The 24,883-nt window shown below is 49.1% G+C and overlaps 1 protein-coding gene across 2 annotated transcripts in view; it reads right to left on the bottom strand.

Annotated features, from left to right (window-relative positions):
• ZNF512B (zinc finger protein 512B) overlaps positions 1 to 24,883 on the bottom strand; it is a 1,156,964-nt gene that overhangs the window by 490,367 nt on the left and 641,714 nt on the right. The gene's annotated exons all lie outside the window — the stretch shown is intronic.

Raw genomic sequence — 24,883 nt, 5'->3', positions numbered from 1 at the left:
GTATCCCTATGACTTTACCCAATGTTTAACCCCTCAGTCCTGCAGGCACACGGGTTACTATTTATCCTACCCATGGGAGTGTTGACGGTCCGGCGAATAACAACATGCTAGTGGTTTATAATTTTAATATATATATGTACACAAAGCTGAGGGTATGACACTGCCTACTCACTCCCATACTTGCTGGCGCCCTCGTTCAGTAGTTGTCTCACTAGAAGCATCAGCGGCATGCAGCACAGCAATTCCTACTTGTGGAACATGTTTGGTAAGTGCCGGTTGTATTTGTCCTATAATGGCGGAACTACATCTGTAGAATGCCTGTAGGGTGGTTTGGTGTACCAGCAGAAGCCCCTGTGTTTGGGCTGATATATCCAGTATATGGCCAGACATTGACACATGACTGATGGGGCCTGTGAATAATTCATACTGTAAATATAGATGCTAGAGTACAGGGTCCACTAATATTGCATCGTTTCCACCACAGAACCAACCGGCCTGGTAAGATTTGGCCCACCCCATTTAAGAGCATCACGGCTCTACCTTGAATCCTTTGGCGAACACAGACCCCTCCGCATAGAAGTATTCTCCTGCAGGTAAGCAGTTCATTTCACAACTGGACTTGAGATTCCAAATACAACAGATGTATACTGATAGTGATAATAGTCTCTATATTTATTTATAAACACTGGCGTACCTGGTACAATGCCGAATTGAAGAATTGGGTTACTTAGGACCCCTTAGTGTTCGGGCTACTATCTGAAGGTAGGTAGCCCAACATTACATATCTGACAAACTAAATAACTTTAGAAGTATTGAGACATCTCATTAGAATTACAGGTCATACTCCCTTGTTTTAATATCTACAGACCAAATGTGTTCTCTAATTGTAGACACAGAAATACATTTGGTTGTATTTAATTATTGACTACGTCTTGATGAATGCCGCAATTGATAGGAGTAACAAATTACACTTGAGAGACGGCAGAAACAATCCGTGTTGACTTTTCAAGAAGTGACCACAACACTGCAAAAGAAGGGCAGGTCACAACAAAAAGGACTACCAAGGTTTGAAAGTTCCCTGAGTAGGTCAGGGACTCACTTACCCTATTACACATGTATATTGGATCTAGTTTTTGTTTGGGTCTTATGTTGATAAAGGTTTTCTTGTGTCTGAAAAGCTGAATATGTTTAAATTGGAGTCACAGAAAATATGTTGAAATGTTTAAATGTTGTATGTGCAATGTGCACATAACATCTTTTTTAACTTGTCAATACATGAATAAAAATTATATTTTTGGGAAAATAATTTACAAGTGTTCAGAGGGTAAATAAAGAAGAGCATTATATGTGACATGAAGGCCTTGATCATCTTTTTTGTATATGTTGATGATAGCCTGGAAGATTAAGGCCTACCAGGCACCCTTAGTTTATAAACAAACAACAATATGGCCAAAGAACAAGCAAAAAATCTTGTGGCACAACCATTTTAGGGCACTAGCCAGATTTAGTTGCCATATGCAGTAAACGAGAATGGGAACATTAAAAATAAAGCAACATGGTAAAAATGTAATTGCATCTACCAGCTTGTCTTAAGGCGCATATAAAAGTAACCAACAATCCTAAGTGTCGAAGACTAGGATGATCCAAAAGTAAAAGGTATCCCACCTGCACTGCATTGTAAGATTTGTGCACTGTTAAAAAGTTACCAAAAAGGTAAAAAGAAAAGGGGAAACAAAGTTTCCCGACTGATCAGTTTCCCCCTGACAAAATGAGCAAAAGGCCACCAAAGTGAACAGGTTCAAAAACAAAAGCAAAAAGTGTGGGGAAAGTTGCTAAAGGAGAAACCTTTCCTCAGGCGCCATGAGGACAGTCCTGCTCTAGATCATTAGCAATGTGTGTTGATGCAGAACCTGGTGTAGAAGATCCTGCAGGTGGGCCTGTTGTCAAGGGGTATTCCTTGTGTTTAGGCCTAGATGACTGACTATTTGCTGATGCAGACCCTGCAGAGCTCCTGCATTGGTAGCCCGTCAACCCCATACATATATACGCTGTGATGCCAGGTGTGTTTTCCAAAGCCCGGAGAGGCACTGGGAAAATTCTAGATTAGAGCTTGGATCATCCTGCAGCCTTTCCCCTTTGTCTACCCTACATCTGAAGCTAGTTCCACTGAGTGGATTGTCATTTATACTATACCAGCTATCACTATAGCAGGGATTGAAATTAAGACTGAATACTCAGGAGCTAAAAGCAGCTCCTGGGTATCCAGAAATAACCAGTGAGTAGGAGCTAGTACTGAGGAAAGTGGAGTTAGTGAATAGCGTTCTGCAAGCTCCCAGCTCCCCTCATTTTCAAACCCTGCCATAGTGTTTTTCCAGTGCGGACACTTGGCCGGAGTTCGCAATGAGCCAAGTCTGGGGTAAACAGACCAGAGCCTGTTGGTGAAAAGGCAAATGGGCAGAAGGATGAACATGGGATGCGGAATGGGTGTAGAAGGGAAGTGGTAAATAAAGCAGACATAGCTATGGAGGTTATTTAGGTAGAACAGAGGTGGGGGTTGTAGCGCTTGTGTTCTTGAATGTATGAGATCTCCAAGGTGATGTTTGGAGCGAGAAGCAGGAGTCCTTTCAAAGAGTCTCTTCCATCTGAGGAAAGGCAGACATGGAGCACTTTATACATTCTGCTTCCGATCCTGGGTGTAAGCTCTTGCTCAGCCAACAAACAAGACATCTCTATGTCTATTTCCAAAGCTCCTTGGATTAAATCTTGACAGATTTCATAATCCTCTAATGTGAAATGTGGGTTAAGCCAGTGATGTGCTCTACTTGTTTTTTCTCCATATATACATTTTTCAGGTTACTTGCCCTAAAAGGGATTTCTTGAATTTATCAGGATTTGCCTATTATGCCATGGTGAATTAAAATATCAACATAAAACTTAAAGGGTTTAGGAAAGGTCTCTACACATGGAAAAGGACAACCTTTGAAGGTTCATGCCCCAAAATCCACTTTGGACCAAAGTTTTATCTGATTGGTGTTGCAAACTAGAAAGTAGATTGAAATAACTGACAGATTAAAGAAGAAAGTATGGAACAAAGTGAGCAGTACTTTGAGGACTCCTGTCTGGACCCACAAGCAAATCTGGATCAGAGTGTGCCCCCACACAAAATCTTTATATGGGACTTCAGGAGAAACAAAGCAATAGCATACATGAATCTTGGCAATAGCTGTGACCTGGACTAAGAAAAGACCTGGACTGGAAAACGTGGTAGGAGGGGGTTGGGTCCCGCTGTGGAAACTCATTATCTGTGTGCAAGGCGCAGTAAGGCACCTGCCTGCAAAGCTCACAGACACCTTTAACAATGCATAGTTAAAGCCGTGAAACAGATAAGGGTCACAGAAGGCATGCCACAAGAAGCAAAGTGTTAGGAAGGATTTTTCAGAATCACACTGGTGTGTTAAAGGTGCTAATTCAGCACCAGACAGTGCGGACGCACCAACCAACTGCGAGAGTAAAGAAGGTGGACGGTGGGGGCAGCTACATGGGAAAACGACACAGGTATTCTAAACCACAGACAAGGGATTCACCGGCAACGATAGGGGCAATGATGCCGTGGGTGTACACACAGTCCAAGATACTGTCCTATGATTGGCCCAAGAAGAGGAAGGATGAAAATAGCACCATCATAAACACACGTAGTAGGAAATCCCTTGGGGCAGGCTGGCCCTGGGAAACCTCGATCTGAAACACATGACCAACACGACAGGGATCTGCATGGGGGTGGGGCTTAAGCTACTCATTACGTGGAAAAACAACATAACTAGAAAAGGTGATGTAATGACAGGGCGGTCAGCCAAACTAACCGCCTTACACTGAAGCGGGAGGGTGGCTCTGTACCAGTGTGCCGGTCACATGACCGCCGATGCCCATCAGCAGGTGACTGTGGAAAAGTAACACTGGACAGAGTGGCGTTCCTGGGAGAACCAATCGGACAGTAAGTTCATGAACTCTAAGGAGGTGCCAGCCTCCAAAGTATCCATCACAGAGTTCGCAAAGGTCATTATCTAACAGGTATTGTGTGAATGTCCCCTTTCCCACCAGCTGCAGGGTTTCTCGTGTTCCGTTCTCAATGGTGCTGACCAATGGCAGTGTATTAATTTTCCGGCGGTCAACACAAATGTCACTTTATTAATAACCAGTTGTTCTGGGGTGGGATGTGAATAAATGTGGTACCACATGGGGAGGCATTGTAATGAGAAGAACAAGTTACTTACCAACTGTAACATTCTTTCGATTGGATGTTCCTCCCACTTATTCCTCATCTTAGATATATCCTTACCTTCAGCTTTGCTGCTTCGGAATTTTTTTCTCTCTCCACAAGAGGGGGCTCCACTCGAGGCTGCAGCGTCAATGTCTGTCGGCGGCCTCCGTCGAGCGTCAACGTCATCCGCTGTATAAATGCCTCGAGAGCGCCCTTTGGCCTCAGTTCTGTTTTTTCATATATTTTAGCCACTGTATTGTAGTTAATGGTGTGTCTCTTTTGACCCAAGCCTTAAAAGAATTTAGAATGTAAACCATGTAAACTGTATAGTGGGGTAGGCTGGGAGGGTCGATGAGGAATAGGTGGGCGGATCATACAATCGAAAGAACGTTACAGTTGGTAAGTAACTTGTTCTTCGAATGGACTGTGTCCTCCCACATATTCCTCATCTTAGATAGACTCCCAAAGCAGTTTTGTATTGGAGGTGGGAGTAAAGAAATGTTAGTCATGTACAGAATGAAGTACAGAATAGCGAACCGACCTCCTTGTGAAGAAGTCGAATCTAGAGCATAATGTTTTATAAAAGTATGCATGGATGACCATGTGGCTGCTGCGCAGATATCTTGCACATGGACAACCCTTTGAAGTGCTGTTGAAGATGCAATCACCCTGGTTGAATGAGCCCTCAGCCCATCTGGAGGATCTTTCCAAGCCAATATATAACATTCAGTTATAGCCAAAATGATCCATCTAGATAATGTTTGTTTGGTCACAGCTAGTCCCATTTGCGGCCAATGTATCCCACAAAAAGTTGGTCACAGTGACGTAGTTTTGCCATTCTTGAAATATAGAAGCTAAGAGCTCTTCTAGGATGTAACCTATGTAGCCATTCCTCTTCCTTACTTGCATGAGGAGGAGGGTAGAACGTAGGCAGTGTTATTTTTTTGTGACAGGTGAAAATCAGACTATTTTTGGCAAGAAAGAGGGTTTTACTTTAAGGACCACTTTATCTTTATAAAAGATGGTGTGAGGAGGCCCGCTAGAAAGTGCCTGCAACTCCAAGTAAGGAGCCTTAACGGACAAGAATGCAAAGGTTCAAATGGAATGCATGTGAGGAACTTTAGTACCAAGTTTAAGTCCCACACAGGAACTTGAAAGGGTATTGGAGGAAACACATTATTTAGATCAATTAAACATTGAGTTATTAAAGGTATCTTAAAGTAAGATTCTTCTTCTGAGGAGTGCTTAAAAATGGATAGCGCTGCTAAGTAACCTTTTATTGTGCCAACCTGGAGCCTCAGATTAGCCAAGTGTAATAGAAAAGATAATATTGTGGGAATATTACACTGAAACGGGTCCACATTCTTATCTCTGCACCAGTTACTGAACTTGTTCTAATGACACAGATACAGAGATTTTGTTGCTGGCCTTCTGGCCGAAAGCAAGATCTCCATGACGTCATCTGGAAGGTCCTAATCCTTATATCTCAACCTCCCAGAAGCCATGCATGAAGGTTGAATGCGTTGACCTCTGGATGGAGAACTTGACCTTCCTCTTGCGAGAGAAGATCCACTCTTCTTGGAAGACATATTGGAGGGCAAATGAACATGTACAGAAGGTCCGGCTACCACGTTCTCCTAGCCCAATCCGGGGCAATTAGGATCATGGCTTTCCTGAAATTTCTCAACCTCCTGATTACCTGAGGGATCACCGGGACTGGAGGAAACGCATATAGAAGTGGAAACTCCCATTCCACTACAAACCGTCCCCTAGAACTCCTCTCGGGTGGAAATTCCCTTGAGCAATACAGTTTGCATTTCCTGATGACACTGGTCCCAAACAGATCCACTTGCGGGGTTCCCCAAAGGGCGGAGATCTCTTGAAGGACTTTGTGAGCTATTTCCCACTCGTGGGAAACTGTGCTCTGCCTGCTATCCAGCTAGATGAACTGTCAACAGAGAGATCCCTTCTTGTATTGCCCAGAACCAGAGCTGCATTGCTTCTCTGCACAGTGGTAGTGACCCTACTCCTCCTCTCTTTTTGAGGTAGTACATGGCCACCGTGTTATCCATCATTATCAGGACATTCTTTCCCCGTACAAAGGGCAGGAAGGCCTTCAGCGCTAGTGTGATTGCCCTCAGCTCCAATAGGTTGATGTGTATTTTGGACTCAGATGGAGACCAACGACCGCTGATTGTCAACTAGTTGGTGTGAGCTCCCCACCCTGTGAGGGAGGCGTCCGTCACTACTGTTATCTCTGGCTATGGTTGCCAAAAACATTCTCCCTTGAGGATATGTTCCCTGCAAGCCCACCATTATAGATCCTGTGTTACTCCGACTGGAACATGCAACAGATCTGACATTTCTCCTGAAAACTGGGACCATGGAGTCCTGAGGGCCAATTGAAGGGATCTCATCCTCAATCTGGCTTCTGGCGGTTCCATGTAATAATGTCGCCACAATAATCTAGCCATGCAAAAATATCGTCGAAAAATTGTTGTTTTTTGTGGCGACATTATTGCATGGAACATGCGGGGGACACCCCTGCAACCCTCAAAATAAATTTTTTATAAGAATTTTTTATTTTTTTTCCCCCTGTCGCCATATATATGGCCACCCAAATAATATTGCCACGACATTTGCCGGGCAATATTATTTACGGCGACCATATATATGGCGATATTATTACCTGATACCCTTCTGGCACTGTAAAAATGCAGGATGCCATAAGACTGAGCAACCTGAGAAAATCCAACGCCGGTAGATATTGGGCATTCTGGAATTTTATTACCATTTGCAGAATGTGGTGAGCTCTCTCTTCGGGAGGCGAGGCTTTGCCCGAACAAGTATCCAGGACTGCTCCAATAAACTGGAGTTTCTGAGATGGTATCATGTTTGACTTTTTTTTAAATTCAGAGAAAATCGTTGTTTGTGAAGGAAGTGGCAAGTTTTGGACAGATGTTCCTAGGCTTGTTCTGGAGAATGTGCACTGATCATCCAATCGTCCAGGTAAGGGTAGATGTGAATCCCCCCTCTCCTGAGACTCGCTGCCACCACCGCCATCAACTTGGTGAAAACTCTCGGGCGGAGGTCAACCCGAATAGCAGAACTCGAAACGGATAGTGAGAATTGACAATTGCGAACCTCAGGTACCTTCTGTGCTTGAGATGGATTGGCACATGAAAGTAAGCATCCTGAAGGTCCAATGATACCAACAAGTCTTGGAGTTGGAGAGCCTGAAGTATCTGAGAAAATGTGACCATCTTGAACTTATCCTTCCTGAGGAACTTGTTCAAGCTTCTCAAGTACAAGATGGGTCTCAGTCCTCCGTCCTTCTTTGGTATGAGAAAATGGGGAATACCAATCCTTGTTCCTCTCCGCTACAGGTAAATGTTATATTGCACCTTTCTGTAGCAGGGTTAAGACTTCCTGCAACAGGAGCGGATCTGGATTTTTGACAGAGTTGTATCCCGTTGGGTGATTCACTGTTTCCAGTGCCCAAGCATCTGAAGTAATGCCCCGCCATTCTTCAAGATGCTGCGAGATCCTGCCTCCCACTGGGGTCTTGTGGGTCAAAACCTCAGAGTGGTTTTGCGGCAGCTGCAGCAGCGTCTGAAGGGACAGATGCCGCTGCTGGGGCAGATCTAGCACCTTTTCCTTGCCCCTGAGGAGATTTCCTTTGCCCTCTCTGACTGGCCCGTCCCTTCCTTTCCCAAATGAGGAATAAAATCGAAAGGGACGGCCCCTCCAGGAAGATGAGCCTGTGTAGGGTCGTTGGTTGTCGTATAGCGGCACTGAGTGATTTTGCCGCTGCTTTGGAGGTCTGCAGCTTCTCTAAACTTTCATCTGCCTTGCTGCCAAACAACCTCGAGCCATCAAATGGCATATTAAAAAGCCTGGATTGCACATCTGGTGCAAAACTTGACTTTCTTAGCCACACAAATCTGCATAGCACTGTGCTGGATGCCATGGACCTACTGATACTGTCAGCTGTGTCCAAACCTGATTGAAGGCATTCCCCTGAAGCCTCCTTTCCATCCCTTACTATGGATAGGAACCCCTCATGTTCCTCACCTTCCGGGATGTGTTCAGCTGCCGCTGACATGCAGTCCCACAGGGTATATGTAAATCTTGCAAGGGTGCAAGTTACATTTGTGGATTTTAAAGCCATGCTCCCTGGCGTAAAGATCTTTCTGGACCATGCATTAAGCTTTTTATCATCCCTATCGGGTGGAACTGTTGGGTATGCAGCATTTCTAGTAGAGGTAGCTGCTTGAACTACCAGACTTTCAGGAGATGGGTGTTTACTTAAGTATTCGGGATCTGAGGGACAGGGTCTATATTTTGACACATACTTCTTATTTACTAATGTTTACTAATAGTTTCTCGGTTTTCCCATGCCTTCCTTTGTAAGGCTACATGGAAAGGAAGTATGGGGTCTTGCTGAGGTCCTCCTGAAAGGATGTCCGTCATGTCATCATCCTGATAGACAGGTGAATTTCTAGTCCATCCCATGAATTCAGTTACCCTGTTCATCAATTTTCTATAACCTACATCGGCATGTTCAGCTGGGTCAGGCTTTTCAAATTCATATTCTGGAGATGTATCCAGACCACTTGGTGACTACAAGCACTCATACAAGTCTTGCATCTTAGATTGAGGGTCACCTAACTCCTCAGGGACTTGTTTTGCACCACATTTATCATCAGCAGGTGAAACCTCTTCTTCTGCTGATGAATCTCCTCCATATATGGAGGACATGGTTCTAAAAAAGTTATGTCTGCTTTCTGGATGAAACACCTTTTCAGGTGGCATAGATTTTAACAGTGGTGTCGATTTAGCCATTGGAATGGATGAAGACGTCGACAAAAGCATTGATGGCGTCAATGTTGTAGGCATTACCTACGATATTGTCGATGTAGTTTTCGACACCCAGAAAGGAATCATCAATCCCGTCGAAGGAGTTGTCGAGACCATCGACACCATCGAAGGAGCCTTCAATACTGTCGACTGTGCAGTCGACAATCTTTTTAGGTTGGGTCATCGACACCTTGTGCTCGACCGCCTTCGATGGAGACTTCGAGGACGTTTTAGATGAGGATTCTGATGACATATGAGAGTCTGACACCATTTGCTTGAGTTCTGCCTCAGATTTATGCACCGGTAGGCTTTTTCTATGAGGTGTCTGGGACGATTCCCTGGACGACACCCTCTGTGATTTTTTTGTCAGATTTTCTCATCTTAGATCTTCCCCTGTCACTTTTTTTGTGAGCAGGGACATGGTCTTCGTTAGACTTTTTTTAACATAGATGCTCTGAAAGCTTCCCACTTTCTTGGGGAGTCATGTCTCGATGGACATGTTATAACTTCCTCAGACGACCTCGAGGAAGAGGGAGACCAGGGTTGTCTTTTCTTCGCCTTTTTCGAGGAAGAAGAAGAGGACTTCCTGGATCTGCTCCTCGACCTAGATTTTTTATGACGTTTTTGTCAAAGACTCAGCCAAGTCTTTTCTCCCTCTTGAAGAAAACTTCAAGGATTCCTTACCCACCCCCAGTTTACCTCTTTGTTCTTTTAAGGCCTTATGGGTCATCGACTGACAGGAACTGCACTCATCCATACGGTGGTCGGAACCAAGGAACCAGAGGCAATTCCGATGGGGATCTGGTAGCGACATCTTTCTCCCACATTTCTGGCATTTCTTGAATCCAGTCTTCGGTGTGGAAGGATTACATGAAGACAACATTATTCGTATGAAATGAAGCACTGTTTTATCGATAAGAAGCGAAGCTAATGGAAAAACGGAACTGAAGCCAACGGGCGTGCCTGAGGCATTTATACAGTGGATGACATCGACGCTCGACGGAGGCCGCCGAGGGACATCGACGCCGCAGCCTCGAGTGGAGCGCCCTTTGGTGGAGAGAGAAAAAATTTCCGAAGCAGCAAAGCTGAAAGTAAGGATATATCCAAGATGAGGAATACGTGGGAGGACACAATTCATTTGAAATTGTTAAACTGTTTGCTTCAAATTACACTTCACTAATCAACATAAACTTAAACTTTGAGGAGGTGATGTCTGTGAACCAATCAAATCCCTGGGAATAGAAAAGGCTAATTCTCCAACTTGCAAGTGTTTCGACAGAGTTCCAACCATTGTATTTCTTGTATTTACATGTCAGCCTTTCGATCATAGCCTATCCACTGTTCTACTTGATTTGTACTCACCCAGCTGAAATAAACAGCATTGCTTCTTGTCCGGTTTTTGCTCTACATTTTGAGTACATGGTTTTTATTATGCTCTAATTGGTGGACCCCTGACTACACTGGTTTGGGGTTCTAAGAGGCCAACCTAGTAGATAGGGGTTTTCTACACTTGATATAACCAAACTCTCTTGATAACATTAGTTAAGAAGTAAAGCTTACACTTGGGAGATCTGGCATTTGGTATATAGGTGCAATTAAGAACACTTCAAGCTAGTCAAGTAAAGAAAGTCCACACAGATGAATAGAAATATACAGTTGGGCAAAAAAAAACATGGAGATAAAAATGTAAGGTACTAAATACTACACACACACGCAGATATCTACACATATATGCAAAATATATATATAGCCACAGCCCTACATATAAGGGGGTTTATCGGCCACTTGTATTCCCTAAAAATAGGCAAATACTCCCAAAAAATAAACATAGGGAGTAAAAATACTCCCAATATAAAAATGGGACATGGACACATAGGAGCTTGTCCTCCTGCTTTCACCCAAACAGATCCATGGATGTGTTTGGACCAGTAGTTCATGTAGTACTACAGGAGGAAACTAGAATAATGGAAGAGCCCACATTTATCCACTATACACTAATAACTTGTGCAAAGTAGTATTTCTCACCAAAATATTTCTGATTTGATGTTGAACATATTTTTACCTGCTAATAAAATACTGTCACTGGGAATGGGATTCATGTGTTTACTCTCTAAAAAACCTTTTTTATCCTAAATTCCAAAAATAGGGAGTAAAATACACCCACTTCAAAATCTTACTGAAGCACTGTATAGCCCCACAACACTTTACAATTACGCACAGTTCTAAGCAATCAAGCAAAATATAGAACATTTGTTAAGTAAAGTGCAAGAGAAAATGTGGTCCAAAAGGTACTACGGAATATGCTTCATTATAATGCAAAATAAACATAACAACTTAAAGCATCCTTTCCTAGCCAGGTGAAGTGAAAAAAGTCTGTTCCTTTTCAAAATAAATATTCCAAAAGTTCCAGTTTTGGTATCTTTTATTTGACTAACTGAAAACACGCTGTAATTTAATGATGTATTAGCTTTCACAGCCTCACAGTACTACTTAATCAGGCAAAAAGGGGTGAACCCATTGTGAGAGGAACAAGTTACTTACCAACTGTAACGTTCTTTCGATTGGATGTTCCGCCCATGTATTCCTCATTTTATGATAAAGCATCTTCCAGGTTTACTGCTTCGGAATTTCTTTTTCACCAGAGGGCGCTGTTTCGATGCCGCTGAGTCATAGTCCCTCGAGGGCCGCCGTCGAGCGTCGACATCATCCGCTGTATAAAGTGCTTGAGCAGCGCCTGTTACCTCAGTTCTGTTTTTACGGTGTTCATGGTCGCATCAGCTGATCAGGTTTTAAGTCCTCAAGCTCTTAAGGAAGTTGGAGTGCAACTGGCGTAAACCGTACAGAGGGGTAGGTTGGAAGGGTGGATGAGGAATACGAGGGAGGAACATCCAATCGAAAGAACGTTACAGTTGGTAAGTAACTTGTTCTTCAAATGGATTATGTCCTCCCACGTATTCCTCATCTTATGATAGACTCCCATAGCAATGGTAATTTTGGAGGTGGGAGTACTAGAAATTTTAATTATGGACTGAATGAAGGACAGCTTTTGCAAATAGTCCTCCTTGATATGAAGTAGAGTCCAAGCAGTAATGCTTCACAAAGGTGTGCATTGACAACCAGGTGGCTGCAGCACAAATATCCTTCAACGGACCACCCCTCTGAAGAGCTGTGGAAGTTGCCATGCCTCTAGTTGAATGAGCACTTAATCCATCTGGAGGCTCTTTTCCAGATTTCCTTAACCACGCAAACCTACTTAGGACTGTGTCATGGACCTGCTTACACTATCTGCAGTGTCCAGTCCTGACTGAAAGCATTGTTCCATAGCCTCTTTACCATCTTTTACTATAGCCAGGAAACCATCCCGTTCCTCACCTTCCGGGATGTGTTCAGCCACTGATGTCATGCAGTCCCACAGGGTATATGTAAATCTTGCTAAAGTGCAAGTGACATTAGTCGATTTAAGGGCCATGCTGCCCGAAGAAAAAACTTTCCGGGCCCAAGCATCAACTTTTTTATCATCCCTGTCTGGTGGTATTGATGGGTAAGCTGAGTGCCTAGTGGAGGTTGCAGGCTGAACCACTAGACTTTCAGGGGAGGGATGTTTAGATAAATATTCTGGATCTGACAAAGATGGTACTCATTTCTTGTTTACTGCTGAAATAGAATCAGGAGTATTCCAATTTACCTTCACCCTCTCTTGAAGTGCTTTATGGAATGGAAGAACAGGATCTTTTAGAGGACCTTCACTCAGGATGTCCGTCATGTCATCCTGGTCGAAATCTGGGGAAGCTGCCTTCCAACCCATAAAATCAATGACCCTTCCCATAAGATTCCTATAACTAGGATCAGCATGATCTGTAGGGTCTGGTCTTTCAAAATCTACTTCAGGTGAAGTGACTAGGCCACTGGCATTTTGGAGACAGTCATAAAGATCTGTTATTTTGGAATTTGGATCCACTAGCTTTTCAGGGACCTCTCTGGCTCCAAACCTAACTCCAGCTGAAGTGACATCCTCTTCAGAGGAGTGTTCTTCAAAAATGGATGACATGGATCTGGAAAATTCCTGTCTGGGTTGAGGAAGGAAAGCTTTTTCAGGTAAAGAGGGTGGTATCGACTTAGGCATGGGTAATGGCGTCGACTTGGGTATCGGGATTAATGAATGCCTCGATAAAGGCGTTGAAGGCGTCGTTAAAGACGACGCTGGCTTCGACGTTTTCGAAGACAGCTTTGATACTGTCAAAGAAGGCTTCGATACAGTCAAAGGGGTCAGCGCCATTTTCATCGGCGGTTTCAACGCAGTGGTCGTCGACTGTGTCGAGTTTCGACTTTGACGCCGATATCGATTCCGCTACCACCGATTTATGCACCAGAGGTTTTGACTTAGTACAAGGCATCAGGGAACTTTCCCTTGATGACACACTCGACTCTTTTTCGGCTCTCGCGTGTTTACATTTTGATTTTGATTTCCGTCTGTCAATTTTAGAGTGGGTAGAGGCATGATCACCACGCGGCAACTTCCTGGGGGTCTGGGCCGCTTTCTCAAATATTTTATGCATCGAAGCCTTAAAGGCCTCCCATTTTTGGGGGGAATCGTGCTTGGATGGGTAAGTTACTCTCCTCTCAGAAGAGGAAGAGGAGGAAGAAGACCTGTGACATCGCTTTTTTGACGACTTAGTCGAAGATGAGGAAGATTTCCCCGAGTGACTTTGATCTCGACCTCCTCGACGTATGTCGAGATTTTCGAATAGATTCATCCAAGTCTTTGTGTATTTTAGAAGACTTGTAAGTTTCCTCCCACACCGCCAGCTTACCTCTACGTTCCCTCTGCACTCGTCAACCCGATGGTCTGGGCTGAGGCACCAGAGGCAATTCCGATGGGGGTTGGTTAGTGACATTTTCCTACCCCACGTCTGACATTTTTTAACCCTGTCTTGGGTGTGGTTGGAGTGGATGACAAGGACATCGTTGAGGAAAAATCTGATGCGCCGTTCGTAACATGAAGCACTTGCGTCGTAAAAACGAAACTGAGGTAACGGGCACTGCTCGGGCCCTTTATACAGTGGATGACATTGACGCTCGACGGCGGCCCTCGAGGGACTACAACTCGGCGCCCTCAAATACAGCGCACTGTGGTGAAATTTATTTTCAGAAGCAGCAAAGCCGGGAGATGCATTATCATAAGATGAGGAATACGTGGGAGGACACAATCCATTTGAATTTTACATTCAAGGCTGGCATGCAAGGAATGCAATGCTGTGATCATGTTGTTATCCAACAGTTGTAACTCTATACTACAGAACCATTACCTTGCAGACAGAGCACTGCACTGATTAGAGAGATTCTTGCATTAACAGATTTGAAGACCACTCTTTTGTGCTATCCTGCACATGTGATAAGTGCTTCCTAAAATGGGAAGCCTAGTGAATTTGAACATCAGTATAATGTGTATAATTTTAATTTTTGTATTTGTTTTGGTTGTGAAAAACAACCTTTCAAACATAAACTTTAAAAGACTAACAGGGTAATTCATAGAAATTCGCAGAAAAGTGTCGCAAGCGGCTGGCGCAGAGTGTCCGCGTGCGATTGTCTGCGCCAGGCACGTGCGCTAAAACCGATTTCTGCGCACAACGTATTCATGGATTTCAGGCTCCCAAACCAGCCGTGGCGCAGAGAATCGCAGCGACCCTGCAGCAGCGCCAGTAACGCCCCCAAGAACGCCCTCGCGCAAGGAAAAGCCATCAAAATCGCTAAATCATCGCAAAGGGCTGCGTGAACCCTGGACCAGTTCACCGGGCTGCCAAACAGCAAACGCCAAGCGGGGAACGTGTATTTCAGGGGTGCGCGGGAAGTTGCATACGCGATTGCAGCAGGGTACGTGTATTTCAGGGGTGTGCGGGAAGTTGCATACGCGACTTCAGCAGGGTACGTGAATTTCAGGGGTGCGCGGGAAGTTCCACACGTGATAGTCCCAGTGCGAGCAGGGTACGTGTATTTCAGGGGTGCGCGGGAAGTTGCACACGCGATTGTCCCAGTGCGAGCAGGGTACGTGTATTTCAGGGGTGCGCGGGAAGTTGCACACGCGATTGTCCCAGTGCGAGCAGGGTACGTGTATTTCAGGGGTGCGCGGGAAGTTACACATGCGATAGTCCCAGTGCGAGCAGGGTACGTGTATTTCAGGGGTGCGCGGGAAGTAACACACGCGATTGTCCCAGTGCGAGCAGGGTACGTGTATTTCAGGGGTGCGCGGGAAGTTACACACGCGATTGGCCCAGTGCGAGCAGGGTACGTGTATTTCAGGGGTGCGCGGGAAGTTACACACACGATAGTCCCAGTGCGAGCAGGGTACGTGTATTTCAGGGGTGCACGGGAAGTTCCACACGCGATAGTCCCAGTGCGAGCAGGGTACGTGTATTTCAGGGGTGCGCGGGAAGTTGCACACGCGATTGTCCCAGTGCGAGCAGGGTACGTGTATTTCAGGGGTGCGCGGGAAGTTGCACACGCGATTGTCCCAGTGCGAACAGGGTACGTGTATTTCAGGGGTGCGCGGGAAGTTGCACACGCGATTGTCCCAGTGCGAGCAGGGTACGTGTATTTCAGGGGTGCGCGGGAAGTTACACATGCGATAGTCCCAGTGCGAGCAGGGTACGTGTATTTCAGGGGTGCGCGGGAAGTAACACACGCGATTGTCCCAGTGCGAGCAGGGTACGTGTATTTCAGGGGTGCGCGGGAAGTTACACACACGAATGGCCCAGTGCGAGCAGGGTACGTGTATTTCAGGGGTGCGCGGGAAGTTACACACGTGATAGTCCCAGTGCGAGCAGGGTACGTGTATTTCAGGGGTGCGCGGGAAGTTACACACGCGATTGGCCCAGTGCGAGCAGGGTACATGTATTTCAGGGGTGCGCGGGAAGTTGCACACGCGATTGTCCCAGTGCGAGCAGGGTACGTGTATTTCAGGGGTGCGCGGGAAGTTACACACGCGATAGTCCCAGTGCGAGCAGGGTACGTGTATTTCAGGGGTGCGCGGGAAGTTGCACACGCGATACCAGCAGGGAATGTGTATTTCAGGGGTTCTGGGGAGTACTACACGTGAATTGGCCATGTGGGTCCTCCCAGGTGTACGCTCCACAACCTCCACGGCCCCTGCAGGCAGCCCACACCACGGGGGACTACCCTGCACCCCTGCCCATGTCCCGCAGGCAGCCCATTCACCATGGGCATGCCCCCCAGCCAACCCACATGTCACTTTGCACTACTGATCAACAATGCATGTCTCCCACCACCCCCACACCCCAGGAGTGCAGGGGCAGCCTCCACCAGGCCCCCACTCATGTCCCCCTGCACTCCCACCCCCCAGCATCCAGGGTCACCCTACACCAGGCCCCCACTCATGTCTCCCACCACCCCCACCCCCCGGCAGTGCAGGGTCACCCTCCACCAGGCCCCCACTCATGTCCCCCTGCACCCCCACCCCCCAGCATCCAGGGTCACCCTCCACCAGGCCCCCACTCATGTCTCCCACCACCCCCACCCCCCTGCCACCATGGGCATCCTCCACCAGGCCCCCACTCATGTTTCCCACCACCCCCACCCCCCAGCAGTGCAGGGGCAGCCTCCACCAGGCCCCCACTCATGTCCCCCTGCACCCCCAGCAGTGCAGGGGCAGCCTCCACCAGGCCCCCACTCATGTCCCCCTGCACCCCCACCCCCCCAGCAGTGCAGGGGCATCCTCCACCAGGCCCCCACTCATGTCTCCCACCACCCCCACCCCCCGGCAGTGCAGGGTCACCCTCCAGCAGGCCCCCACTCATGTCCCCCTGCACCCCCACCCCCCAGCATCCAGGGTCACCCTCCACCAGGCCCCCACTCATGTCTCCCACCACCCCCACCCCCCGGCAGTGCAGGGGCAGCCTCCACCAGGCCCCCACTCATGTCCCCCTGCACCCCCACCCCCCAGCATCCAGGGTCACCCTCCACCAGGCCAGCACTCATGTCTCCCACCACCCCCACCCCCCTGCCACCATGGGCATCCTCCACCAGGCCCCCACTCATGTTTCCCACCACCCCCACCCCCAGCAGTGCAGGGGCAGCCTCCACCAGGCCCCCACTCATGTCTCCCACCACCCCCACCCCCCAGCAGTGCAGGGGCTGCCTCCACCAGGCCCCCACTCATGTCCCCCTGCACCCCCACCCCCCAGCATCCAGGGTCACCCTCCACCAGGCCCCCACTCATGTCTCCCACCACCCCCACCCCCCGGCAGTGCAGGGGCAGCCTCCACCAGGCCCCCACTCATGTCCCCCTGCACCCCCACCCCCCAGCATCCAGGGTCACCCTCCACCAGGCCCCCACTCATGTCCCCCTGCACCCCCACCCCCCTGCCACCATGGGCATCCTCCACCAGGCCCCCACTCATGTCTCCCACCACCCCCACCCCCCAGCAGTGCAGGGGCATCCTCCACCAGGCCCAAACTCATGTCTCCCACCACCCCCACCCCCCTGCCACCATGGGCATCCTCCACCAGGCCCCCACTCATGTCCCCCTGCACCCCCACCCCCCAGCAGTGCAGGGGCATCCTCCACCAGGCCCCCACTCATGTCTCCCACCACCCCCACCCCCCAGCAGTGCAGGGGCATCCTCCACCAGGCCCCCACTCATGTCTCCCACCACCCCCACCCCCCAGCAGTGCAGGGGCAGCCTCCACCAGGCCTCCACTCATGTCCTCCTGCACCCCCACCCCCCAGCAGTGCAGGGGCATCCTCCACCAGGCCCCCACTCATGTCTCCCACCACCCCCACCCCCCTGCCACCATGGGCAGCCCCCACCAGGTCCTCACAATCCCCAATCATGTGCGTAATGGTCAGCCTCCACAGCCAAAAAGCCCTACCAAGTAACCCAATCACCCACATGGAAATGTAAATCACATGTTACACCCCCAATGTTCATGAAGCTAATGAACCCATGTCCGTCACACACAATTGTTGCAATTGAACGGGAAAACACACAACATGACATGCATGAAACCAATGAGATGATACCACACAGTGAAGTATGCAAACAAAATTGTATTGAAAAAAATAAAGAATGCTAAAGAAAGAAAACAAACTACAATGTGAATGAGAAAAAATATGCTGCATGTCCGTATAAAAACACAAAACTGGAAATCCAAATCGAAAAAAATTTAGTCCAAAGTCAAATGTAAAAAAATCTCCATGCAATAAAGAACTATGTACAAAAATAACAAGGGTCCATGAGCCCAACTGAACAAAGAAAACCTACTAAAAAACCTACCTAAAAATCAACTATATACAAAAAGTGGAGCAGTGTCCGTCGACTCCAAATCATAATAAGAAAGAAAGGAAACCTAAAACTAAAGAACTATATACAAAGGCGGCGGGCAAGTCCAGCGGCTCACTCCGTGGTGTCCCGGGCCAGGGCATCATCGAACTCCTGTTCGATGTCCCGGAGGCGATCCAGTTCCATGGCCCCGAGGGTCGCAGGGATGACGCTGTGTCCTCCTCCAACCCCCTGCGGATTGCCTCGAGGCACTCGGCCCGCCTCAGGGCCCTCCGCATGGAGTTCTCCGCCCTGACCATTGTGAGCCGCGCCTCTTCCGCCCGCCGCCGCTCCGCACCTATGGCGTGGCCCAACCGCTGCCACACGGAAGACACTCTCTGTCCTGGGTCCCCCTGCCCTCCGGCCGATGCCTGCCCCTCCGATGTCGAAAGCCCCGAGCCTGCATGTCTCCCACCATGTTGCTGCTGCTGCTGCTCTGCTTCAGCCGGTGCACTGCCTCCTGCTGCCTGCACATCTTCCGCCGGCTGGGGTGCACTTGTTGATGTGGCCACCCCTGCTGGACCTCCGACTCCCGACTGTGGCAGGGATGCCTCCTCCACCAGCCTGACCGCACCGTCAGAGGCAGCTCCACAGGGCACCCAGGTGACTGATGGGTGGGAAGATGGCACAGAGCAGAGGACGACTGGCGCGTAGGGGGTCCAGTTGAGGAGGGGGTCGGAGCAAGCCCCATCAGACAGCGGAATCCGGCCTGGGTGACCTGTCCCAGCAGGCTGACGTGGTCAACGAGCCATTCGAGATGACGTGCAGTCTCTCCATGAAAAGACTGCAGGTCACCTCGCATGGCCCGTTGACGCAACGCCACACCAGCCAGGACAGGCTCAACCCGGACCTGGATGGCCACGTCCGCAGGCAGAGGAAGGCCAGTTGACGTCAGCTCATCCCCTGCCTGAAAACGGGTCTGGACGTAGGCATCCCTGCTGGTGCAAGATGATGCAGGGACAGGATCGGGGACAGGATTGCACACAGGCACCTCCGCGGCCGCCTGTGCTGCCTCCTGTCCCTGGTCCTGCACTGCACCACTAGCACCAGTGGGATCCCCACCTCCAGACCCCGTCTCTAGTGCTTGCGCGGCCCCCTCCTCCACCAAACCCCCCACCAACCTGGATGACTCCGTGCCATCTTCCCCTGTTGGGCCCTGTGGGGTCCCAGCTGCCCCTTCTGCTGCCGAGGAGTCCAACTGCAACCTCCGCCTCTTGGACCGCCCCCCGGCAGCTGCGGCCTGGGACGCGGCACCGGACTCCTCACTCCCCGACGAGATGACAACACGGGAGGGGAGCCGGGCCTTGCGTCTCCGGCTGGCGGTCGGATCCCCGCCGCTGTGCTCCACAGCACCTTCTCCGCCCTCTTCATCAGTTGACGCTGCAGACAGGGAGAAACAAAACACAGGCATCAGGGCACTGTACAATGGACACATACACGCATGACAGTTGCACATGAGTGGCATTGGCAAACCTCAGACATGTCATCACAATCCCCAACACACATGTCATTGCAACTGGCACACATGAGCCATACCACAGCCAGACATCACATGCAACACAGGAAGTGCACCACACATGTACACGCACCACCACACTTGCATGCATGTCTACACCTCTGCCAAGTGTCGCACTGTTCAGACGGGCATCCATGTCACATCTGCCAATCAGGCTTCCACATACCGCTGTCACATGCATCCATGTTGCATCACTGTTGCACCCTTGTCAAATACACACACATGCACATGTACACAGTGCTCATACATGCAGCTGAAAACAACATACATGCCTGACATCACGGACATGTCTACTTACATACACATTCATCCAAACATGTGTGCACGCACAACTGCATTTGCCATGCAAGCCCACACACACAAGCACCATCCATGTCTCACACATTACAGCCCTCGCATGTGTCAGCCCCACGGCCCTGTACACCCCCACCCATACTCGACCCCATACAAACAGATGTGCAACCGGCACAATGGCGAATGATCACCACACGCACTGCTCACAATCAGGATGCATGTACACTCACCGCTCGACTCCAGACGGGTCTGCTTCTCTAGGACCTGGACGTGGAGCGCTGGGGATATGCGTTCCAGGACCCCCATCCGTTCTTCCGACAAGTGGCCCCGGCGCCCCTTGGCATCCGCTGCCTTCAAGAGGCGCCGGGCCTTGTTCAGGGTCCTGGACCTGAAGTCCTCCCAGCGCTTCCTGACATGTTGTAAGTCCCGGACTGCCACCCCCTCCGCGTTGATGGCAGTCACGATGTCAGTCCAGATCCGAGTCCGTCCTTCCTTGTCGGCGCGTGAACTTCCGAAGAGGGCATCATACTGCCCCAGGACTTGCTCCACCAGGACACCAACTTCGGTGGCACTGAAGCTGGTGCCCCTCTGCCTCTCTGGCCGGGTGTTGTCAGTGGTCACAGATGGTGTTTGCCCCGACATGACAACCCCAGAGGCAGGAGTGGGTGGGCAACTGGGTCCTGGGGCTGGGCTGTGGAGTGATGGAATTCCAGTCGGGAGTCTTCGGTTCCAGCAGGGGTGGTCACAGCAACAGCAGCCCTGGCTGATGTGCAGGCAGCAAATGGCAGTGCACGTGGGCAGCAGGCAGTCAGGCAGCAGCAGATGGCAGGTGGGAGCGTGCTCGGGGCTCTGGGGGGCAGTAGTTCGGCCTTCTGGGCAGGAGCGTGGTCTTCCGTGTGCTTACGCGTGGCCAGCTTGGTACGGAGTGATTTTGCACGTGAAAATCCTGCACGTCAGCGTGAAAACCGAGGAAAGGCCCTTAGCGCGTAAGCGCGTCAGCACGCATACGCGATTCTATTGGACCAAAGGCCCTCAGCGCGTAGGCGCGTCTGTGACGTGAGCCGCACGGGTGTTTCCCACACAGCACGTGATGACAGAGCACACGTGGAAAGACTGCACGTCAGAGTCTCATCACGTGTGATTGGTGGAAATGGCCGTACACGCAGAAGTGACAAAGCGTGTAATTGGTGGAAATGGCCATACACGCAGAAGTGACAAAGCGTGTAATTGGTGGAAATGGCCGTACACGCATAAGTCACAAAGCGTGTAATTGGTGGAAATGGCCGTACACGCATAAGTCACAAAGCGTGTAATTGGTGGAAATGGCCCTAGCGCGTAGATGCCGCGTAAGTGACGCTGGACGTGTGGGCCTGTATAAAAGGTACGCGTAGAACACCATTTCCTTGTACGTGCTTTTCGTGGAGAGCGAGTGGGTGAATTCTGTACTTCTTGTCGGTTCACACGCGATTTACTTCACGGCGTTTCAAGTTCGTATTCCCTGTTACTTCTGACAGATTTTTCTCCTTTTTCTCTTTTACTGGTTTACTTGGGCCTGTTCCCTCAAACAGTGTTCCCTTCTACTGTTGTCCTGTCTCCTCAGACAGCGTAAATGAACTAGTTACTCTTACCTTGTAACGTTCTTTCGATGGGATGTTCCTCCGACGTATTCCTTATCTTAGATAGAAATCCTTCAGCTTTGCTGGCCTCGGAAAATTTTTTCGCCAGAGGGCGCTGCGCGTCGATGATCGCCGAGTCGATGACCCTCGACGGCCTCCGTGCCGACGTCGACGTCATCCTGCCTATAAAGGCCGCGCGCAGCGTCCGTTGCTCAGTTCCGTTTTGTAGTCCCCAGTAATGTTTTTGGATTAGACTAATCACCTTGAAGGAGCATAGGCTGCAAACCCACAGGAAGTCATACTGCGGGGATGGATGGGAGGGTCGATAAGGAATACGTCGGAGGAACATCCCATCGAAAGAACGTTACAAGGTAAGAGTAACTAGTTCTTCGAAGGGATTGTGTCCTCCGACGTATTCCTTATCTTAGATAGACTCCCATAGCAGTGGTATTGTGACTGGAGGCGGGAGTAATAAAAGTTATGTTACCCTTCCAGAATGGACAGAGTGTAACACAGCCTTGCCGAATCTAGTTTCTTGACTAGAGGAGGAATCCAGGCTATAGAATTTGGTAAATGTATGTGCGGACGACCATGTGGCAGCCGCACATATATCTCGAATTGGCACCCCTCTTTGAAGGGCTGAGGATGTTGCGATACCCCTGGTAGAATGAGCCCTTAGATTTTGAGGAGGCTCCTTTCCTGCCAATTTGTAGCACTCCAGAATGGCTAAAATAATCCATCTGGAGATGGTTTGTTTTGTTATTGGAAGGCCCAACTTATGTCCTGCATAACCTACAAAGAGTTGGTCTGCTTGTCTGATCTTAGCCAATCTGCTGATATAGAAGCTCAAGGCTCGCTTAGGGTCCAGCCTGTGCAGTCTCTCTTCCTCCTTCCCCGGATGAGGAGGAGGGTAGAAAGAAGGTAATATAATCTTCTGAGTGATGTGAAACTCCGAGACTACCTTCGGGAGGAAGTTAGGCTTCACCTGAAGAACAACTTTGTCCTTGTAAAAGATTGTATGTGGAGGTTTACACGATAAGGCTTGCAACTCGCTAACCCTTCTAGCAGATGTCAATGCTATTAGCAAAACAGTTTTGAGGGTGAGAAGCTTCAATGAACAAGAGTGTAGTGGTTCAAAAGGGGCACCCTTTAGGAAGTTTAAAATTAGGTTTAAATCCCATAAGGGAACTTGAAAAGGTTTCGGGGGATAAACATTAGTTAATCCTTTTAGGTATTGTATTACCAATGGAATTTTGAAGTATGAAGGCTCCTCTGCAGTGCGCTTAAAGATTGATAGCGCTGCGAGATAGCCCTTAATTGTGCCAACCTGTAGGCCTGAATTAGCCAGGTAAAGTAAGAATGATAACACCATAGGTGTACCACAAGAAAAGGGTTCAATATTCTTTTCTCTGCACCAGCTGCAAAATTTGTTCCAACGGCAGCGGTATAGAGTTTTAGTTGCCGGCCTTCTGGCCGAAAGCAACACCTCCATAACATCATCCGGAAGGTCCCAATCCTTGTACCTCAACCTTTCAGACACCAAGCGTGAAGGTTGAGGGTCTTGATGGCTGGATGGAGAACCTGACCTTCCTTCTGCGAGAGAAGATCCTCTCTGTATGGCAGTCGAATTGGAGGGCAGATGGACATGTCTAGAAGGTCCGGGTACCACGTTCTCCTGGCCCAATCCGGGGCAATTAGGATCATGGTCTTCCGAAACCTTCTCAACCTCCTGATCATTTGAGGAATGACAGGGACCGGAGGGAACGCGTACAGAAGTGGGAACTCCCAGTCCACTACGAACGCATCTCCTAGAGCTCCTCTCGGGGGAAATTCCCTTGAGCAAAATCTGTCGCACTTCCTGTTGATACTGGTGGCGAACAGATCCACTTGAGGGGTTCCCCAAAGGGCGAAGATCTCTTGAAGGACTTCCTGAGCTATCTCCCACTCGTGAGAGACTGTGCTCTGCCTGCTCAGAGCGTCCGCTGTCAAGTTCTTCTCTCCGGCTAGGTGAATTGCCGATAGAGAGATTCCTTCCTGAATTGCCCAAAACCAGAGCTGCATCGCCTCTCTGCACAGTGGTAGTGAGCCTACGCCTCCTCTTTTGTTGAGGTAGTGCATGGCCACTGTATTGTCCGTCATTATTAAGACGTTTCTTCCCCGTACAGACGGCAGAAAAGCCTTCAGCGCTAGTCTGATGGCTCTCAGCTCCAACAGGTTGATATGTAGTCTGGACTCCGATGGAGACCAACGACCGCTGATGGTCAAGTCGTTGGCGTGAGCTCCCCACCCAGTGAGTGAGGCATCCGTGACTACTGTTATCTCCGGCCATGGTTGCCAAAACATTTCTCCTTTCAGGATGTTCTCCCGACAGGCCCACCACTGAAGGTCTCGGGCTACTTTGACCGGGATCCGAAGGAGATCTGTCATCCTTCCTGAGAACTGTGACCACTGAGTTCTCAGTGCCCACTGGAGGGATCTCATTCTCAGGCGAGCCTCCGGCACGAGGAATATGCAGGATGCCATGAGGCCTAGCAACCTCAGAAAGTCGTAGGCTGGGAGATATTGGGCATTCTGAAATCTGATGACCATCTGCAGAATATCTCGAGCCCTCACCTCTGGTGGCAAGGCTTTTCCCAGGGAAGTGTCCAGGACTGCTCCAATGAATTGGAGTCTCTGTGATGGTATCATCTGTGACTTCTTTAAATTGAGGGAGAAGCCCAGCTTGTGAAGGAAGTGGCAAACATAATCTAGTTGTCTCTGAGCCTGTTCCGAAGATACAGCTCTGATCAACCAATCGTCTAGGTAAGGGTAGACATGAATCCCTTCCCTCCTTAGACTTGCAGCCACAACCGACATTAGCTTGGTAAAGACCCTCGGGGCGGAGGTTAGCCCAAATGGCAGAACTCGAAATTGATAATGAGAGCTGCCAATTGCGAACCTCAGGTATCTCCTGTGCCTGGGATGGATCGGCACATGGAAATAAGCGTCCTGGAGGTCTAGAGAT

Source organism: Ambystoma mexicanum, chromosome 3p, assembly GCF_040938575.1.
Source record: "Ambystoma mexicanum isolate Mex_15411 chromosome 3p, UKY_AmexF1_1, whole genome shotgun sequence".
Classification (NCBI taxonomy): domain Eukaryota; kingdom Metazoa; phylum Chordata; class Amphibia; order Caudata; family Ambystomatidae; genus Ambystoma; species Ambystoma mexicanum.
Note: the sequence above shows the minus strand (reverse complement) of the source record. Positions and strands in the feature narration are given on the sequence as shown.